Source organism: Haemorhous mexicanus, chromosome 1 (assembly GCF_027477595.1).
Source record: "Haemorhous mexicanus isolate bHaeMex1 chromosome 1, bHaeMex1.pri, whole genome shotgun sequence".
Classification (NCBI taxonomy): domain Eukaryota; kingdom Metazoa; phylum Chordata; class Aves; order Passeriformes; family Fringillidae; genus Haemorhous; species Haemorhous mexicanus.
The window spans coordinates 77,526,739-77,547,228 of record NC_082341.1 but is presented as its reverse complement, the minus strand read 5'-3'; positions in this window follow the sequence as shown (position 1 = coordinate 77,547,228).

The following is a 20,490-nucleotide window of genomic DNA, read 5'->3' as shown; positions in this document are numbered from 1 at the left end:
AGTCTATCAAGAAGTAAGCAAAAAACCAACATTTATTGCAATTCTATTTGAAAATGTACGTGTGATGAAAAAATTATCAACATATGGGAGATATAATCATGCACATTATAGGAGGAAAAATACTGAAATTATTTCTTCAAAGGATATTTTTTGTCTTCAGTGAAACTGTTTCCAATTCCATTATTTTTCCAGGCTTTATTTTCATTCAAATTAGTGTGACTTGTTCTGCTAGCTTTAGGATTTAACGTACACTTCTACTATCATAGTAGCCATCATGAAGGAAAAGAAATTTGCACAGTAATTAAAATTATGCTGTTAAAACAAAGAGTTTTGGAAGTGCACTTTTATTATGATATATGTAGGACAACTAATCTCCTTATATAATAAAACCCAAGGAATTTACTGTTTATAACAAAATAATAATAGCATCTCTGAAGCCTTATTTTTCTTTTAGGAGGTAATATATTAGCACTAACAGAAGTCACGATTTACAGCTGATATGTATTTTTTTTCTGAGGCTTTAATTAGAATAAAAAATTGTTTTGTACTACAGAAATTATGTCAGTGTGGATTACTTGCCTTTTTTCACCCTTTTTTATGTTGCACAGCTTTATGTCATGTCATAACATATTACAAGCTGTGGCTGACAAATAAGATAAGATATGATGCCAGCAGAGCAGCCACAGAGCACCTTAAGCCAAGAGTATCAATTACAATGTAAATGTACTGCAATGACAAGCACAATTACAAAAAACACATTTAAGATGCCCTAAATATGTGATATTATTTCCTTAGCTACTTTGATAATAATCAAGAATTTTGGTAAACATGTATGGTATTATGCTTTTATATATTTTAGTGGTTTTATATTTTCACTTGTGATACAAATATTGGCATCTGTTACACAGATTAGACAATTTGTATATAAAATTCTGTAATGTTCTGTTTATCACTTTCCTTTCATATTGTAAAGCATTCCTTTAGGCTGTGGTTGGGGGTTTTTTATGGAGTCATTGATATCTAAGTCTTATATTTTGAAAAGTACTTGAGAAGGTCATCCAGAACAGCATCCTGCTCTTAACAGCTTGACTTAGATCAGGTTGTTTAGGACTTTATATTGTTTTGTTTTGAGTATGTCCATGACAAAGATTTAACAGACTGTGTGGGCAACCTGTGTCAGTGCTGGACCACACTCAGGGTCAATTCCTTTTTCCTTAATATTTAACCAACCATTCCTAACTCCAAGTTGGTTTTGTTGCCTCATGTGCTACTACTGTGCACCTCCCAGAGGAGGCTGATTCTGGTTTTTCTGTACCCTCTCACCTCTAGACAGAAATTAGCTCTCCCCTCTGCCTTCCACAGCTATGTCATAGACCATCCTGTACTGTGGAGCTCAAAAGTGGATGTGATACTCCAGACACAGTCTTATAAATGTCAGAGGGGAAAAAATTTCTCTTGGCTCTCTGAATACTTGCTAATACAGCCCAAGAGAAAGCTCAGCCAAAGAGGGGCCCTCATTTCTAAATCTGTTTAGGTGAAAGAAGCAATGCTTAGAGTAATCTTTAATCACTGTGGGAGTACCTCCTTCTCCCAGAGCAACGCATAGTCCTACTGAAAGGAGTGTTGGAATGGCTCTTCTATGCTGGTAATACTCGATCTCATTTCAGACCATTCATGCAGCAGGATAACACCTGCTATAAAAGCAACAGAATGAGATCAATAATAATTGATGCACAAGTTTGACAACTACTATTTACAACAAAACAGCAAAAATATTTTGTTTCCTTTAAGATTCTGCCTTGTTACTCATCACTGAAATGCACTTCTCCCAGGATGTGGTGTATCCACTTAGTAAAATGGATTGTGCAAAATGGGCACCAGTGACTTATAGCATAGCTTTGGGCCAAAGGTCCATGGTAGCAGCATGATAACTGCATAAATAAAAACACTGCTGAGATGTCACAATAAAAGCGAGTGGCTGAGGGAGCCATGAATAACACAGATGTTCTTGAGCTGGCTTTGTGTCACTTACTTTGTGTTGCTGTAGGAAAGCAGCTGATAAATTATTGATTGTACAATGATGAATATTGACAAAAGTAGGAATGAGAAAGTATGACTTATGAGCTTCTCTCAGGGTATCACAAAATAGTCTACAGATAAAGATAGGTAAAGAAAACCCATTGCATTGAAAAGGAATCAGCAAATTCTTAAATTTACTGCTATACTGAGAGTTGCTAAGGGAAGGACCAAACTGTTGACTATCTCTGTTTGAATATCCAAAGGTCATTGAGGGAAACCATAAGACCTCCAGATGCATGTTATAGGATAAAACTTTCACTAGAGCAGGAAACTCATGTTTTTATAAAATATAGGAAGAACTTACTAAAATAAACAGATCTAAAATCCCACAATTCTGTGGCTGTTTACAGACTCTCTTCCTTCACATTTTTAATTCTGCTGCTTCACTGTCCTATTCTTGTGTTGTGTTCCCTACCTTAACATCTTCATCTCCAGATAAAAGTAAATAAAAACCATGGTGAGAGAATAATTGCAGTATCTGCTGTGAAACTTCTATCTCACTTTTCATCTGACCTACCTAATTAAATTCTAAGGGGTAAAAAATAAATTGCTTGTTTGTTTTTTAAGTAACCTAATCTAGCAAAAGAAAAATGACCATCCATTAAATACTTTTGAAATTTCTGATTTAGTTTACTTGGGAAAGAGAACAAGCTTCTACAAATATTATTATATTTTAGGGCACTGGCTGGACATACTATGTTTGCAATATAGTACTTGGGCTACGTGATACAGGGTTTGTGGAATTAATTTGATTAATTGCTATAGTTTATGTTGTTTTTTCTTCAAATACAAAACAGAAATCCTTTTGTTTCATCAGCAGCTTTCATCTTAGTAATTCTGTGAGTTCTAAAGTATGCATTTCTAAAGAAGTATTGAGGACAAACCTGTTGTTATGTTTCTAAGTTTAAAAATAAACCACTATTTTTGTGAATATTTATGCCCATAAGTGACAGCTCAGCATCTTCTGACCTATGCTCCCTTGCTCTGAAATATGGTTTTCAGTCTGAGTCACTAACTGCAAGGATTACAGAACATCTATTTAAGTATTCTCCTTTGATTCCTCTCAAAATAATTTTTTAGGATTTTTGCAGCATTCACTTGTCATGTAAGACTCCTGAAAGCCAAGATTCTGAGAACATCAGTAGTTAGGAATGTTTTTCTATATGCACCTGAATGATTATTTAGAAATGCTATTAAAGAAAAAGTTATATAAAAATAAATTATGACACTAAATTGAAAAAGATATAACAAAGGAATACACTACATTGAAACTTCTAAATCCATAAGAGAAATTTCTAATGGTATCCACAACTATTCACAGTATATTTGAACAACTCAATTTAAATTTTAAATAATCAAAAGTGACACTGAGTTGCATCTCTATTATGCCTGTCAGATGCCCTTATATGTGATCAAGAGGGCAATTCAAATTTACAGAAGACAGAGTTTCTGAAGAACCTGGTGAAAAGTGTCTTATTTGAACTTTCTGACAGTACAAAGGAGAACAAGCCTGAATAAAAGGAAGCCTTACTAACTTGGGCATAGTCTGACTCTGCCAGCCAGTGGCCAGCATACTAATAATTTCCATAGCTAATAGGTTATTCCTGTAAGATGGTGATTTTTAGGCAGAAGGATAATACTGATGTGATCAATAAGATGGCCACTGCTCTAATCAGATAAAGATCTAATGCATTGCTTCTAGGCAATAAAAGTCAGTGTAATATCACTACAATTTTGCTGGTTGTAAGAAAAATCTTAATTCAATTTCATGGAAAATTGACAGCTGAAAAACAAGGAAATATCTTGCAGTCACATAAATCAAGCATTATGTTACATATCCCTCCTTGATAAATTTTAAATAGAAAATTCATTTCAATCCTTTTCCATAGCATGTCAGTCTAATTTGGGGAAGAAAAATGTAAGAGTAATTTCAATTATCATCAAATTATACCAAAATTCAGACGAAAAATGCTATGATTAACAAATGAAATAAGACAACTCTCCTTTAGGAGGATTGACATTACTCTGTGTAGGAGAAACAAGAAGCCAGTGAATACTGTTCTGTTGCACAAATCATGCATGTAATGCTGCAGTGCTGGAGAACAATGTTTTTGAATATGTGATCACTGACTATTTAATGCAAAAATTATGAGATTATTTCTGGCACAAATGGACAAGCAATATTAGTTTATGCAAGCAATATATGGTTTGTGGGCCAAAGATTATATATTTTTATGAATTCACAAAAATTCTTACTAATTCAAAGAGTAAGCCTGGTGAAAAGATAATTGTATTTGAGTGCTGATGGGCACAAAATTTCAAAACTTCTGTCAATTGCCAAAGCATAAAAAAAAAATCCAGCTTGCCATGCAATAAATGGTAGTAAATAGGATGGACATCTTGGTTCAACATTAACTCAGAATTTTTAAGAGAGGCATAATGAAAACCACTGAGTAGTTCTGTGTTCTAAGGTGTTTTGCTGGTTGCTGTGTCTACAGTATGCCTTCTTTATTTTTTTAATAGACTTTTCATGCTGCTCCATGCAATTTTTACATTTGCTGACAGTGATGGCCAAAGACATTCTTATGTAGAGCTATAAATATGCCAGGCTTGATCTTTCTTCAGCTCCAGAGACACGAAGAAGAAAGTAAAATTTCATTTTATAGAAATTCTCTTGACAGTCATAACCTCACACTATGAACAGAACAAAACCTTTAGCTCAGAAATTTACAAACTGCCATGAATGAACCAAACTTCAAGGCTTCAGGGTCTTGTCTGCAATCTCTGCCTCACTGCTTGCTGTTCAGAACACAACAGCATGAGATACTCTATATTAATGAAGTTTCATGCTAGTGAGATGAGATAATTGCAGATGTGGGAATACACTATACAAAATTAGGTTTCAGTGACATGCTGTGACACTTAAAAAAAATTTGCAATGCTTAAATTATCATAGGACTTCTGAAACATATTCATATTGACACAACTCAGAAGAGAGTTCTGCCTATTATTTCCTTAATGCCTTCAAGTTCCTCTAGATTTCCATTAAAAGTAGATCACAATTAAGCCCTTTGTCCATAATAAACAAGTTTTGCATTAGAAAATAGAAGCCAAGGGAATTTGAATATTTCTGATAAGTACTAAGTTAGTCATTCAAAGTGTCTCAGGAAGAAATTTGGACAAATAACCAAGATTAGTCTTTAAAACACTTTTCTGATGTATCATGAATATAAGTACAACAAGGCAGCTCCAGATACATATAGAATTGGAGAGCCAGTCTACATGCCATGCCCCAGAGACAGCAATAGACTCCTAATGTCACTTAGAATAATATTACATCTGGAAGTGTTAGAATTTTATGAAAGGCAAAACTGAACAATGCTGAATTTCTCTGTGTACTCTTTGTAAGGCCTTATGTGTTACTGGTTTATTACAAAAGAGTAATGAGCATTGTGTGACAGACTCATTCTTAAGGTCAAAACAGTATCTTACACTGTGAGGAGTTAAAGAATATAGGTGCCTGTCTCAAACACTTCAAGCCGCAGAAGGACTTTGACATGAGACAAGAACAAAATGGAGCAACAGAATAGCATGAACCCCAAGCCTGACAGAGATGAAGTCTGGTTAGCTCATCTTGGTTAACACATCCGGACAGAAATTCCCACTATGGCAAACTGTGTAAAGTAACTTCTTGTACACATATCACTGGTCAAAGAAAGATCACCCCAAGTTATGGGACAGATGGCATTTGTGACTAATGAACACCAAAACACCCCCAAATATGCCTGCATGGATACCCAGAACTTTGAGAGTAAGTTAAGCCATCACAGAGAGAACTTGGGATAAGATAAAGGTGGTACTGAGGTGTTTCCTCAGACCTAGGGGGAGGTTAGCAAAACTGATGGAAAAGAGCACTTCACTGATATTGGACACAAAGAATACAGAATTTATGTACCACAAGGAAAGCCAACTTAGCAACTGTGTATTGTATACACAGTTCTGATTGTATACAAGGTAATTCTGGCAGGGGAAGATCACAACACACCAACACAAACACCCACCAAAGACGAGAAAGACTGAGCATGTGGACTAATTAGCACTAGAAGAAAAGGCATAATTTAACTAATAGAATAGGAGAACTATGTAGCCAATGAACATTAATTCCTTTGTTTGCTTAAATGTATAAATGGTGAAAAGTTTTTTACAACTTCAGGATCTCCGCCACTGAGAAGTCCAGGGTGAAGAGAGACCATCAAGACACTACAGTATGCACAGGTGTTGACTATCTTGTACTTGATCTCTTTCTCTTCTCTCTTTTTTATTCTTTCTATCTCTCTACCTCACATTCATTGTTAAAAAAAACAAATAAATCTTTATTACTGATTTTGGCAAATAGTCTTTGCTCCTTAATTTGGACAGAGGCATCTCTCAGTAACTGAATCACAACATATGCCTTGATATAAAATAGATCTTCCTACAAAATATACAAGTGCATGTAGTGATAGAACAGGGAGAAAACTGAAAGAGAATAGGTTAAAATAGGTTTCAACTAGATATTAGGAAGAAATTCTTTGCTGTGAGGGTGATGAGGCACTGGGGCAGGTTTCAAGATGCTCCATCCCTGAAGCGTTCAATGGGATTTGAGCAACCTGCTCTACTGGAAGGTGTTTCTACTCATGGCAGGGGACTTGAAACATGATTTTTAAGGTGTTTTCCAATCTAAATAATTTTATTATTAGTACTCCTTTTTTTGAAAAGGAATAGATATATCATCCTTGGTAAATTTTAAACTTCAACTTCAGCTGCAGTATCTATCTCTGGATCATTGCTCAAATTATAAACATTAGCTCACTTGTACTTAAACCTGCATGTCATTTTCCAATACTTGAATCCATTTTCAGATTTTTATGGTTTTGTTAAACTTCATACATGAAGGCTGAAACTTTCCAAGGTAGCTATTTACCTCTTCATATAATACTTTACTATTAATTTTTAAAGTGGCAAAAAAAGGAAACTATTTTCACAATTACAGTAAAAAAATGCTATTTACCCTTTTTAATGTTGTTTTACTTGTTCACAGCTGATTTGCTGGTGCTGTACTAGTTTGAATTTTAACACACAGTTGTCAGTCTGTCAGGGACATACCCCTTCTCATTCTTCATACCTGCCTGCTCGCTGGTGCAGCTGAGGCTGCCAGAGGAGCACAAGGTCCTGCCCTCCCAGGCTCTCTGTGCTCTCCTGCCTTCTTGCAAAAATAAGTGTAAGAGGTGGTGGAAACAGTCTACAGTCAATAGTACTCCTAAACACAAAAAGATCTGAACCCAAACTAAAAATTGTGATCTGTGAGCATCAGTATTGCCCACCAGCCAGGAAACTTATCTGTCAATCTCAGAAATATTTCACAGTTCTAATAGTGGTCTAAGTTTTGAAATGCATATTTTCCTGACTGTTTTTAGAACACGTATGAAAAAGGTCACAAACACAAGGATCACAAAATTTTAGAAGACTGGAATTAAAATTGCCTGTCCAGTTCTAATGGGCATTCTTCCTAGGATTCAATAGTCTATTCTCTGCAGATTTTTCTTGTTCTATACATAGAACTGGGCACTTCAAGGAACAAGCCAATGACTGAACACTGAGATATTTATTTCCAGTGGGAATGATGCAGAAAAGAAGCCTCTCACAAAACAGAAAAAATGCATTACAGCCATGAGCAGCTGCACTTCACCCTATGGAAGTAGGTGCTGTCTTCTCTTTCAAAATTTCTGTGCAAATGGTGAACAACTTTTTCTCTCAGTACTGCCTTTCACAAATGACCATCATTTTCATGCTACGTCTCATTAAATGATCAAAATACAGAATTTATTGACGAAGCTTAGTGTGCACCCCTGAATATCACAAAAGTGGCTTAAAATTGACTAAATATTATTCAAATGGTATATTACTTGAAAAAATTAAGCTTTTGTCATTTTAGATTAAGATTCAGAATCACTGGAGGTTTTGAACAATTTTTACCTTGTCTTGTGCCATTTCTCCACCTGTCAAGCAGAGATAATTTTTCATCTCTCTCCTTTCCTCCTGGAAAGGAATTTTCAAGATGAAAAAAGGCTTACAAAGAGAAGTCCACCTGTTATTTCATAGCCAGTTCACTATAGAGAAGATATGAAGTAAAATATGACATGGCAATAGAAAATGAATGATGGCATAAAATTAAATTAAGCTTCAAATAACTCTTAGAACATTGTTCTTTCCACGGAGTCGCAATTCCTGTAGGAAAAAATGGTACTAGAAATCCCCCCCACACACACACTCCTATGCTAAAAGATAGATTACATGAAACAATTTCTCAACTGCTAAAACATCTGAAATTTAAATTACATCTGCTAATTGTATTGTTTTATCATTAATCAAGTAATTAATATATGTATGAGCTTGTTAAAATGAAGTCAAACACTTCTCCATGTTGCATGTTTCTTGTTTTTTCTCATTTCATATTTTTTTCTTCCTTCTTCCAAATAGCTTTCATTGCTCTTTTCTAAACCTTAATCTTATGAATAGCATTCTGGTGAGATATGTTAAAAAAATTATGGCAACAATGCACTTGCAGCAGACGTTTTGAGGCTTAAAAAATTTTCGTTGTTCCTCCAATTCGTAGCATTGGTGAGAGCAGCTAAAAACCACAGTTGCCTTTTCCTGATATAGGTGATATTAAAATCCCCTGTCAACACACTATCTAATTTCAACTTCATGCCTTTCAGTATTATTTCTTCCTGTATTTTTTCCCATTCTTTGGTTTGACTATTTTTTTAACAAGCTGCACAATATTTCTACACATCAAATCAATGTCTCTACTTGTAACTCCTAACTTTATTTTCATGTTTGTAATCTGAAATAGAATTGGCTTGTGATTTTATAAGAGGGATGTATTATCAACTATACATTCTAAAATATTCCAAAACCACAGTAGCTTATCAGTAGTTTAAAATTCTGATTATATTTTGAAAAGTATTAATGAGTTGGAAAAAACAAAGTGTCTTTCCCATCTGCCTGAAAACAAACCTTGTTGTGAGGACTAAAAAAGCAGCAGAAACTCAGTATCTTTGCTGCTTCGAAAATACCTGGTATTTGATAGGCTCCTATCTACCTGGAGCTAGAAAAAGGGGCAGACATTTTAATTGTTTTTATGCTGTCTTTTTGTTCATACAAGAAGGGAAAGTCAGCAGCCCAGTATTCAGCAAGCAAGCAATGAAAAGCATGTTAGTTTGTTTTCTCAAAACCAAAAGCCACTGAAAAGTCACTAAATCTATGTTCTATGTGTGCATTCACACACACACACACACACAAATATATATATATGTGTGTGTGTGTGTTTGTGTGTGTGTGTGTGTATATATATGCAGGTCTTAGGAAACCAATGAAACATCAATTTTTAGCTCTTATCTGGAGAGGATTCAACACATTCATAATTTTTAGAATGTGCATACTGTAACTGCATTCAATCTAAGAGCTCAACATGTCTCCAAAAGCATCTGCAGGAACAGATGCCTACATAATTTTATAGAGTTCCTGCATGCAAAACACTACATAAATTGTGTGAATCTCTTCATGGAATCTGCTGAGAACATTAGGCTAGGTAATATAGCTACAGGATTTGTAAATGTCAGAAAAAAACCCTTAGAAATGGATCTTACCTTGCATTTCCTGCATTTGTATAGACTATATATATTTATAATGTGTCTGTGTTTCTATATACATGGGAGCGTGCTTACAAAGAAAAGAAAAATATCAATGTGACTCTGTATTCATATATTGGTTATAAGCAGTTCTCTCAGACAAGAATAGGGAAGAAACACTGCATTTAGAAAGCAGAGTGATATCACTAAGGGTTATCACTTTCACTGATATCAGATAAAAAGAAATTTTCTGCTTTGTGTTGGGTTTCTGGAGAAGAAAATTATAAATATGCATGTGTAAGCAAAACAGTTCATGCTACCAGCAAACGCAGCAGACCTTCAAACAGGTTTCATTTTTAAGTTCCTTCTTTTGATCTACTTTTATTTTCCCCAAATATTCACTTTTGCAGTAAAACACAGTATAGGTCATTTCTGTAACAACATTCTAAAGTTTAGAGCCAAATACTTCAATAAGGTCATCCATTTCCCTTATCTATGAAACAGTTTTAAACATCCTCCTTCCTGGAACACTGATAATATTCAAAAACTACTTATTTTAAAATTCAAATGTAGCGTGCAAATTGCTCATGCTATTTGCTTTGAATTGTCTAATAAAGTGGCAGACTAAGCAAGCCACATACAGGGACTGACCTGCTAATCCCATGAAAATGAGGGAACCTCTGAAGGCAAAATATGACATAATCTAATTTTTTCTCTCACTTCAGCTGGATTAGAAGATATTAGGCTGAAAGAACAACATTGAATTAGTTGAATTAGAGGTTGATTTACCTCTTTCTTTGTGGGATCACGTGTGTTTGTCCTAAAAATCTTAAAAAGTTCACAGTATCAGAGCAGCGATATATAAGACTGGTTTGAGTGTAAATAATAGCTCAGAAGACAAGCAGACTGCAAATCTGTTCTAAGATAGAGGATAATTAGGAAATTATTAATTTCCATGGGTGATTTCCAGCTGTTGCATATCTTCAAGTGCCCTGAAAAAGCCTGGATGAGAGCTTTCCCAAGGAGCTCTCCTTGTGGCACAAGGTGACCAGCTTGGAGATGTGGCCATGCACCAGAGCACAGGCACAGGCTGTCCCATAGTCACAGAAGGGCTGGCAGCAGAATGCAGGTCCAGCAGCAGTCCTGCCTGGTCAGCATCCCTTGGGTCCAAACAGGAGAAAAGCCAAAAGTTCCCCGAGAAAACAAAAAACCAAGTCTGTGGAAAAAGTTTTCACCTCTGAAAAACACATTGAAACAAAGTTTAAATAGAGACAGAGTGTGGCTTTTGAGGAAACAATGTCATAGGACTGACCAGCTGGCTGACTTCTACTTCATGAATCTAAAAATTTTTAAATTCTCTGTTTTCTGACTATAATTTGTTCAATCTTTAAAGCAAGTGCACCTGCTTATTTAAAATCCATAGCCTAAAGTTTAAAGATGCAAATTTTGAGGAATGTGAAGGGAAAGACAACATTTAAAATAAAATTTAATTGGAGGGTTAAGAGGTCAATAAAATTTACTGAAGATTTGAAACTAAAATTCAAGCCATAGAGGAAACTGAGGCTGGATGATGAAAGGACATGCTTGTCTGAAACAATAAATAAAATCACTATTATCACTCAAAATCTATTTAAATTTAAAATTATTTTCCCACAATTTAGCTGAATTTATTGATGATAAAAATTTTTTCTTGATCTCTGACATTGATCACCTGTTTCTGAAAATGCTAATAATTTCTTCTGAGAAAGATAAAACTCGTAAATTTTGTGAGAACAGTAAACACCATCTAAGTAGTAGAAAGCAATCTTTTATTAGCTAATTCACATAAAAGGCTGTGATTAAGGAGTTAGGCTAAGCACTATTATGATAGCCTCTGATTATTATGTCTTGTGACTCTTTTCTGTCTTCCTTTTATTTATTTAAACTTTTCTTATTTCATGTATCTTCAACCCATATGTTGACTCACATCTCAATGAGTTTTAGTGAGTTTCTGAGCTTAACCAAATGCAGCTGCTCTATCAGGTGCTGAGGGTTGCGAGACTGTGCTCCTCTGGTGTGCAACAATTACACCAGCATCTCATGACATGTAGATGAATCCCCATCCTGGTGCAGCAGTACATCTCCTTACAAGAATACAAACCAGTACATTCATCATTTTTTACACAAGATTATGAGAAATGTTATGAGAAAAATGCACTTTTATTTTTTTTCTATCAACGTTTTAAAATGTATTCTGTCATTTCAGGGCAGATCACCAGGCACAGAGATTGCTTTGTCAGTCTCCTAGTTTGTGCTACAGCTAGTGTGGGAGCTGGAAGTGGATCCCATCTGTGAGATGAAAGGTGGGATTCAGACAGTTCTATTTTCTATTTTGTTATTTTAGAAAGAGCACAAATATTTAAAGGCTTGAGATGGCAGCCTCTTTATTGATGCATTAACTCTAAGAAAGTTGAGCTTGTGCTCTGCAGCAAAAACAAGGCACCTTTAGGGAGACATCCACACATGTACACTTGATATTTCCTAAATGAGAACTGTCAGACTACTGCCCCATCCCACCAGTGGGTGTTGTCTCCCTGATCAGCAGCTTCTAAACAACAGAAACATTCCTGTAGGAGATGACCCATCTGATTTCACTGCTAACATACAGTGAGCGATGGGTCATCACATATTCATAATTTTTTTCTTCTACTGTGGTATGCCTGGGGGTACCACTTCCTGCAGGTTATACTCACTCTACAGCTTCTTGTCTACCATCATCCTGAAAAGTTAGGTTTCTCAGCTTGAAACTGTGGGGATATCTCTCACATCAGGAATGTGAATAATGAAAGCAGCTAAGGCAGACGTTTCAGCAGAAGGAACAGAAAACTGCTCTTGTTTTCACAACTATCATCACTGCTAACAAATTACTGGTGGTACTCAGGGCTCAGCTAAATTTTAATGCATGATGTGCCCTCAAACTAGAGAAGCGTATATATTACACATGCCAAAAAAAACCACACAAAGGTGTCTGAAACATATTTGTCATTCACAGTTGTCCCACTAGTGGTATTCAGGATGCATTCAGCATTTCTGCTTTGGAAACAGCCAGCTCCTGATGTCAGCTGTGCAGGGCCAATTGGGCAGGGAGACATAAAGCATCCATTAGACAGTATCACCACAGCAACCACATGGTCTCATTGTCTTTTATAAAATTTGAAAAAGAAAAAGTCCTTCCAAAGAGAGTTCTGGGATTGAACTGTCATGTCATTTGACTGTTACAGCTAGCAAATTTGTCATTTGACTGTTACAGCTAGCAAATGAGAAGCACCTTCCTTTGGCCCATAGAACTAATTTAATACTTTAAATCATGTGTCCAAAATGAGGTTCAATTACACTAGAATCCCCTCACACTTTAAGACTACTTTCATTTTTAATTCCTTTTACATGTTTTGGGCACCTGTTGGAAACTTTACCCACAGTACCCTATTACCAGCAATGCAAAAGACAGTGTTGTTCCCTTTGTTAAACAATGGAAATACCATGCTTATCATGTAAGCAGCTTTGATAGAGCTGCCCTGGGAGTTAGCCTCTACCTCACCAAGTCTGGTTTTGTTCAGTACAGAACTCACTCTGGGCAGAAGTTGACAAATGGCCCATTAGTACTGATCATCATGGATCTACTGCCACAAGAACCATGCTTCCTATCCCCTGAACATAGTCAAGTTAAAGATACCTATCCCAAGAATACTAAGGGCAAAATGTGCATCAAGTCAGTAACCTTACACATTACAGATCACCAAATTTTTCACTTCTATATGCAGAAGACTTTTTTCCCCTAATTAAAAACAAGAAATGTAAGGAGCTTCAGGTAAAAAAGGCAGGAAATATTCAGCCACAATACAACAGAATTCATATATAGAAAATATCCTTTCCTGATCATTAAATAGGAATCTATACAGAAGTGGATATATAATGCCAAATTACATAAACCAACATACCATCATTGATGTATCAACAAATACCACTAACTATATCTTTAATGAGAGCTTTCAATATTTTCTATCAGAAAACATTATATACTTTTTTATCCATGCAGTCATGAGCCAATACACTACAATTTCCTGAGTTATGACAAGTCACTTGTCACTCCAAGGGGTGAAAAAAAAGAAATTAAAATACTCAGATGAATTTGGAAAAAAAAATCTGGAGATGGAAGCCTGTTTAGTCTTAGAAATGAGTCTTCATAATTTTTCAGTACTGAGTAGCAAAAAAGAAAACTTCTAAGAGCAATCTTCCATGAAGAACACAAAACCAATCACAAATTGCTTCTTGGGAAGATTCATGTGAGAATAATACCCCATCACACCCTGGCCACAGAGCCTCTCTTGAACAACCACCACACACACACACACACACACACACACGCACCTGTAGAAATCCAATGCCAGAGAATCCAGTTTCATACCAAAGTAGGTGCTGAGGTAAACCAAACCCACAAGTGGTGGTGTAACAGTGAGCACCAATGAATACATCCCATATAACAAATATGTAGATGTACAGTTCAGGCAATAAGACTGACTCAGTCCCTCTTGTGAGGTCTGGAGAGATTTCATCTTACACCTATTTTCACTGAAAAGTGTATCCATTTACAGATGAATCCTTTAAATATGACACAGAGTCTGTAGAAAAAGCAGTGCTTTGTGCAGTTCCCTTGACTCTTCCCCCAAAAGAATGAAGTGCATACTCTTACAAAACTTTCAAAACTTTTTTTTTAAATTTCAAGACTTTCAAAACTGTTTTTTAAATTTTATTTAACTTTTTAAAAAATTATTTTTTAAATTAATAGCATGTTCTCTCTTGTGTTTTGAAGGTTTAACACTAGAGACTCCTGAGTGTTTTCCAAAACAGAAATTCCATAAAGGACTGTCCAGCTGCAAAATGGCTTCTACCTCACACTCTTATCAATGTGACTGTGACTTCTAGCAGTGTAAGATGTTTAAACATCTCCTAGCTTTTATTCCTCAGGGGGAAAAGCAAGAGACAGGATTTTTTGGAAGGTGACAGTTTGTTTCAGTGCTGTTAAGAGCAATGAGATGCAGCAGTCACTTCAGAAGGAAACTTGAGCATTTCTTGGAACAGAAATTTAATGTAATTCCTCTAAAGATAGATAAATTAGATTACAAATATCTAGCAGCCCAATATGACTGTATAAGTAAAACTATTTTTTTTTCAATAATTCTCCCTTGCATTCAACTCGACTGAGCACTTTGTTTTTTCCTCCCACGTAGTCTAAGACTTAGAAACACTGCCAAGTATGCTTACATGCAACCTGTGCATGTGACAATGTATATATTGAAAGAAATAAGGTTTGGCTGCTTCACTCTCACATTATACCACATTGTCACCTGGTTTGAACATGTTCAAGTTCCAGAACAATAATTTCATTTGCTAACCTCCCTAACATATCCAGGCCAGCACTGAGCACCTCCCAGCATACCAGTGCATATCTGCAGCCATTAAAGATTTTTAGCTCTTCCCAGTCCTTAGGAGGGTGACTTCAAAATGTGTTTTCTCCTTTTTTTCCCAAGACTTCTGGCAGAGTGTTAAATAAGAACAGATGAGCTAGCAGAAAAGAATAGATATATGAATGTGTGTGTTAATGGTATTGAAAAGGAACCCACAGTGTCTTCATGAGAGATATTGTGGCCATGGAAGAAAAATGAGGGACTGACAGTAAAGAGGTAGAGAGATATTTGAGAATGCACTTCAGCTACTGTAATGCTATTTGGGTAAAAGAGAATAGCTGTGGATGCAGTTTAGCTGATGACTATAATCTACTCAACCTGCACTGCTTGGTGTTATAAAAGAGAACACTGTTGATGTTAGATCTGACATAAGGTTGACAAACTAGTTAATAATTTAGAATTAGGCTTTAGTGAATTAAGTTTCTGCTGCTGTCAAATAAGCTGCAGTATGACCCCACTAAGTCTTATGGTTTGAGGATAGAATGCCAGGAGCTGTTGAAAACTTAAGCACCCATTAAACTCAGGTATTTCTATTAGCAAGTCCAAAATATACTCTTATTTTACAGACACCTCCATAGTTACTCTTCTAGGAAGAGACCTAAATTTATCTCAAAATGCTTTTCTCAAGAATGACAGAATAAATTTCAAGAAAAAAGAGGAATCTGTAATCCAATAACATCTAAAAACCCCCACTGAGACTACAGTATTAGTGTAAAAATTGTGCCACTGTAAAACAAAAGGCAACCAGTAGAATATATTTTTCCAAAATTTGAACAAACAAGACAAACTGAAGAAAGATGATAAACCCTTTCTTCTAAGCAAATTTTTCCTAGATTACACAGTAGTTTGCAACATTAGAGAACAAAGGTGTGGAACAGAGATCAAAATCTAATTCCCAGTGTATGTCATTGCCCAAAACCAAAGACTGCTCCCCTTTAAAACCAAAGAAATTAGTACCCAAGTCTGTATCTTTAGCATATAAATAAAATAAATAAATATTTTTTAAATGTTAAACAGTTTTTTCATTGTTTATGTCCTTTAATAGCCTACTTCCACAATGACCAGCTTTCATTAACTTTGACACTAATAAATATAATGATATGAAATGCATAGTATTGGAAGAAAATATAGAGAAACAAATATTATATTACCAATTGTTTATTTGAAGGTGCTCTTCGAATCAGAACAGCTGTTTTAATTAACTATGAAATTATTTAAACAGTAATTTTCATATATGTTTCTAGTCATAAAAAAATGAGATATATTTATCCATCTATATATCCGCATAGATACGTGGTTATCCTTTTTTACAGAAAGGTTTTCAAAGAAAAAAAATACATTTCTAACAGCCAATTTTTTTTTTTTGCTCAGTGATGGATATCCTACAGTAACTCCTCTTTCAGTAAGTCTGTGATTGTTTGCTTTGTCACATACTTACTACCACAGCCAGTAAATATTCAGTTATCTTTTTCTTAAGAAAGCAAACACCACTAATACTGCCCATTTGTGTTTGCATATGTTAAGAGGAATATCTGCTTAATTTAGTCATGCTTTTCCTTTTATTGGGAAGAAGATTTGTCAAAAAACTTTTACAGAGGGCTCTAAATGGAGTTTTAAATGCTTTGTTGTTTGATTTAGTTCAAAAAGTTGATATTGACAATGGGCATGTCAAACATTTTGGCAACTTCTGTTGCAAAGGGGTTTTCCTTTAACAGTAATATCTTTCAGTAGGCTTGAACTTTTTCTTTGGGGGGGAGGGGCATTCCTGTCGTACCTAATTGTCTTTATGATTGCTTCATATGGAATTTGTCTAGAGAATTAATGTGCAACCTTTATATGTAAACTAAAGTGCTGCAATAAAACACAAAAATGACCTGAAAAGTAACTAAAATTTTACTCAGTGACATAAAACCATCAAAATTTTCATTTACTGATGGAAGAAAAATCAATGGAAGATTGGAACTTCAGATGGAGATGTCACACACAGACGCAGCCCAAAATGCCTGTTGTTATATGGACTTCACACTTGCTCTTTTCCTTTGGTTATGAAAAGATCTGCTGGTTGTGTGGGAGGTTTGGTCACAACACTATTCAGAGCAAGGCTAAAAACATTCAACATCCATTGGGGGACTTGTTAATTTCTAGAGTACAGAAAATGGTGCAACTTCTAAGAAAAACAGTGCATTATTGGGAAATGTGGGGCTACACAAGAGATCTCTAAAATTCCTGTTTCTGCCAACAATTACAGTTTATTTTACCGTTACAATAACAATAAGTTCTGTTAATGGAAAATAGTCCATTTAAGCACTCTTAAGACTGGCACTAGAGAAATGATGTTTTGTTGGACAAGTTTTCTATTCAGATAGCTTTGAAAATAACTTCTTCACAATACAGTTTCCTCAAACTAAGAATTACTATCTGTTTATTATTCTGTTTGCCAGGATTTGAAATGTTCTTTGCCCATGTTCTCTCTTCTCATCCTATATTAAACCACTGTGTTAATCCCATCGGTTTCAGCTGCTTAAAGATTCATAAACATGGGATTTTCTGATCACCTCTGTTACTAAGAATTTCATTCTCTGGATGAAAAATTCTCCTTTGCATGATTATTGCACATTTCTTGTCTGTTTAGAATAAGATACTTGTATTTTTCTATGCTGATTGTGTGAGAATGCAATTTCTGGGAGATCTTTCTGGGGGATGGGCAAAGAGGGCATACAATACTTTAAAAATTCATATTGATTTACTCATGCAGGAAAAATGGTCTATGAGACCATCTTGATCTTTTTTTATGGAAAAGAAAAAGTTAATTGTGCTAATGTACCATCCCAGCTACCTATAACTTTTGATGGAATATGTCATTCTCACAGTTTAATTGCCATGGCTAATGGTGGCTGCTCCATCAGTTTCATAGCACCTCAGCTGCTGCATTTCTCCCCCCCACACTACTCCAGTGGAAGTGCCTATAAGAGGCACTTCCAGAGACATCTGGAAGATATCTCAGTAATTAGGAGTGATTCACCCTTTCCTTCCTTTTTCACCTCTACAACTCCTTTCTGTGGCTCTCAATTCACTGCAGAAGATGCTGTCCGCTTCCTATATCTGAATTTCATCACACAGCTTCTTGGAGATGGTGATATGGACACACAATGTTTTTCATTCTCCTTCACAGCTTCTTAGTATAATTTAGGACTGAACACTGGAAATTGGATGGGTACTTAGTCCTCCACTATTTTTACTCTGTTTCAAGACAATTTGTTATTATGTTCAACTAGAGACAGAAGTGTAGAAAAATTGCGAGACATTCTCCATGATTCTTGAGTTCTGCAGAAAGTCTGGATTAGCCCCACCACTTAGAATTTTACTTTCCCCATTACAGTCTATTAGAATCAGATTAATTGGTTTTCTACCTAGTCCAAAAGCATATGGAGTGAAAATTGGCTCTCCACCTGCTTCCTAATTATTATGAGACATCTAGGTTCAGGAGAGTGTTAAGAAAAAAAAAAAACCACTAATAAGGTCCAGCATGGTTTCTCATCACAGATACCAGAGCTTTTCATGAGATACAAATCTATCATACTGAGCCATTAAATTTCTAACTCTGGCTTTTAAATGTCAAGCTGGAGATATAAAGTTTTTGCCTTAATGACCTAATCGTAACTTCTCATAATAGTTTTTACATGTGTATAAATAGATCAGTGAATATCAAGGATAATTGGAGATGTTAATGCAAATCTCATAATTACCGGCATGTAGTTCGGCTGCATGAAACTCAGCCTAAACTAATGGGAAGTATTTCTGAATTTTGGTAGAATCAGTAAGTTTACTCAACAGCATGAATTGAGTTCTTAAATTGTAGCACAGCAAATATTTCCCTCCACTGAGTCAAGAGAGAGGACTCACGAAATGCAAGCTGTATTTCCACTCTACTATGGTAGACACTCCGCTGTGGCATGGTGAGTACCCAGAACATCCAATTCTTATTCTTTGTACCTTAGTTTCCCCAACACACAAAGCAAAAAGACTACTGACCTCTTGGTAAAATACTGTGAGATCTCCTGGCTAGAAAGAGCTGACAAGATTGGGTAAAAATTATATGAGATCAAACAATTCAAAAATTCTTATCCACATTGCTGTTACCGGATCAGTTGACTCACCTGTAGACTAGCCTGTTTTCCTCAATAACAATAGTATAAGAATTTACTGTATTTCAGTTGTCATTTATTTCTGGCAGTGCAAAACTATTTTACTACTTACACTTTTCTATAGCTTCTCATTATTTATTGATTTCAGTCATTGAAAATTTCAAATTGCGAAAGCCTATAACTAGCATAATTGAATAAACTAGTATTTTCCATGTGTTGTAATGGAATATGAAGCAGTTAACTGGAGTAATTTTGTTTTCCTATACAGCTATTCCTAGTTTTCACTGTATCAAAAGTACATCTAGAAATGCTGATATATTTTCCTAGCAAAATGTAAGAATTTAATAACATTTATGGATAACTTATTTCCTTACAGAAATTTAAACTACTAAGTATTTCACATTCACCTAATTTGACAAAAAAGTGATTTACTCTTACACATACTTGGGATTATCACATTTTTGGCAGTGAAGCTTTGGAAAAGAAATATTCTCATTTTCAGAGGTTGTGTTTGAGAAGAGTGTGGAAGCAGTTATTAAGCAGGAATAGATAGGAGAAGAGTTATTCCTCAAAATCAACAAAGGGGAAATTACCTATGATTACCATCTGCAACAAAAGTCACATACTTAGGATTTTATTTGAAGTAGAATCCTTGAAGAAGGCATATGTTAGTCTAAAAAGAGTGAAATGCATTTAAAAATACCTTGGTTCAACTACCTTAGTTATTTGAGTTAGTGGCCTGTGTAGTAAATCAAGAAAAAAGTGGTTTATACGTCTATTTTTACATTTAATGAAAATTAGAAAAAACAAATACATCACTAAACTCAAAAATACAGTCTTAGAAAACAGATTAGAATAAAATAAAACTATTTTAAAGGTCACCATTATACTTAGATTAATATTTCAGAGGACAGGATCATTTGGTCCCTAAAGATGAAGGGTTTTTTCCTATGTTACTATAGCCTTTCTTACATCTCACTGACAGCTAACATCTACTGTTTTTTTTTCCACCTCCTCATACACAGTAGCTAAATAATTACAAAGGTTTAATAATGAAACACGTGGCTGTTTAGAAATAAGAATCTAAGA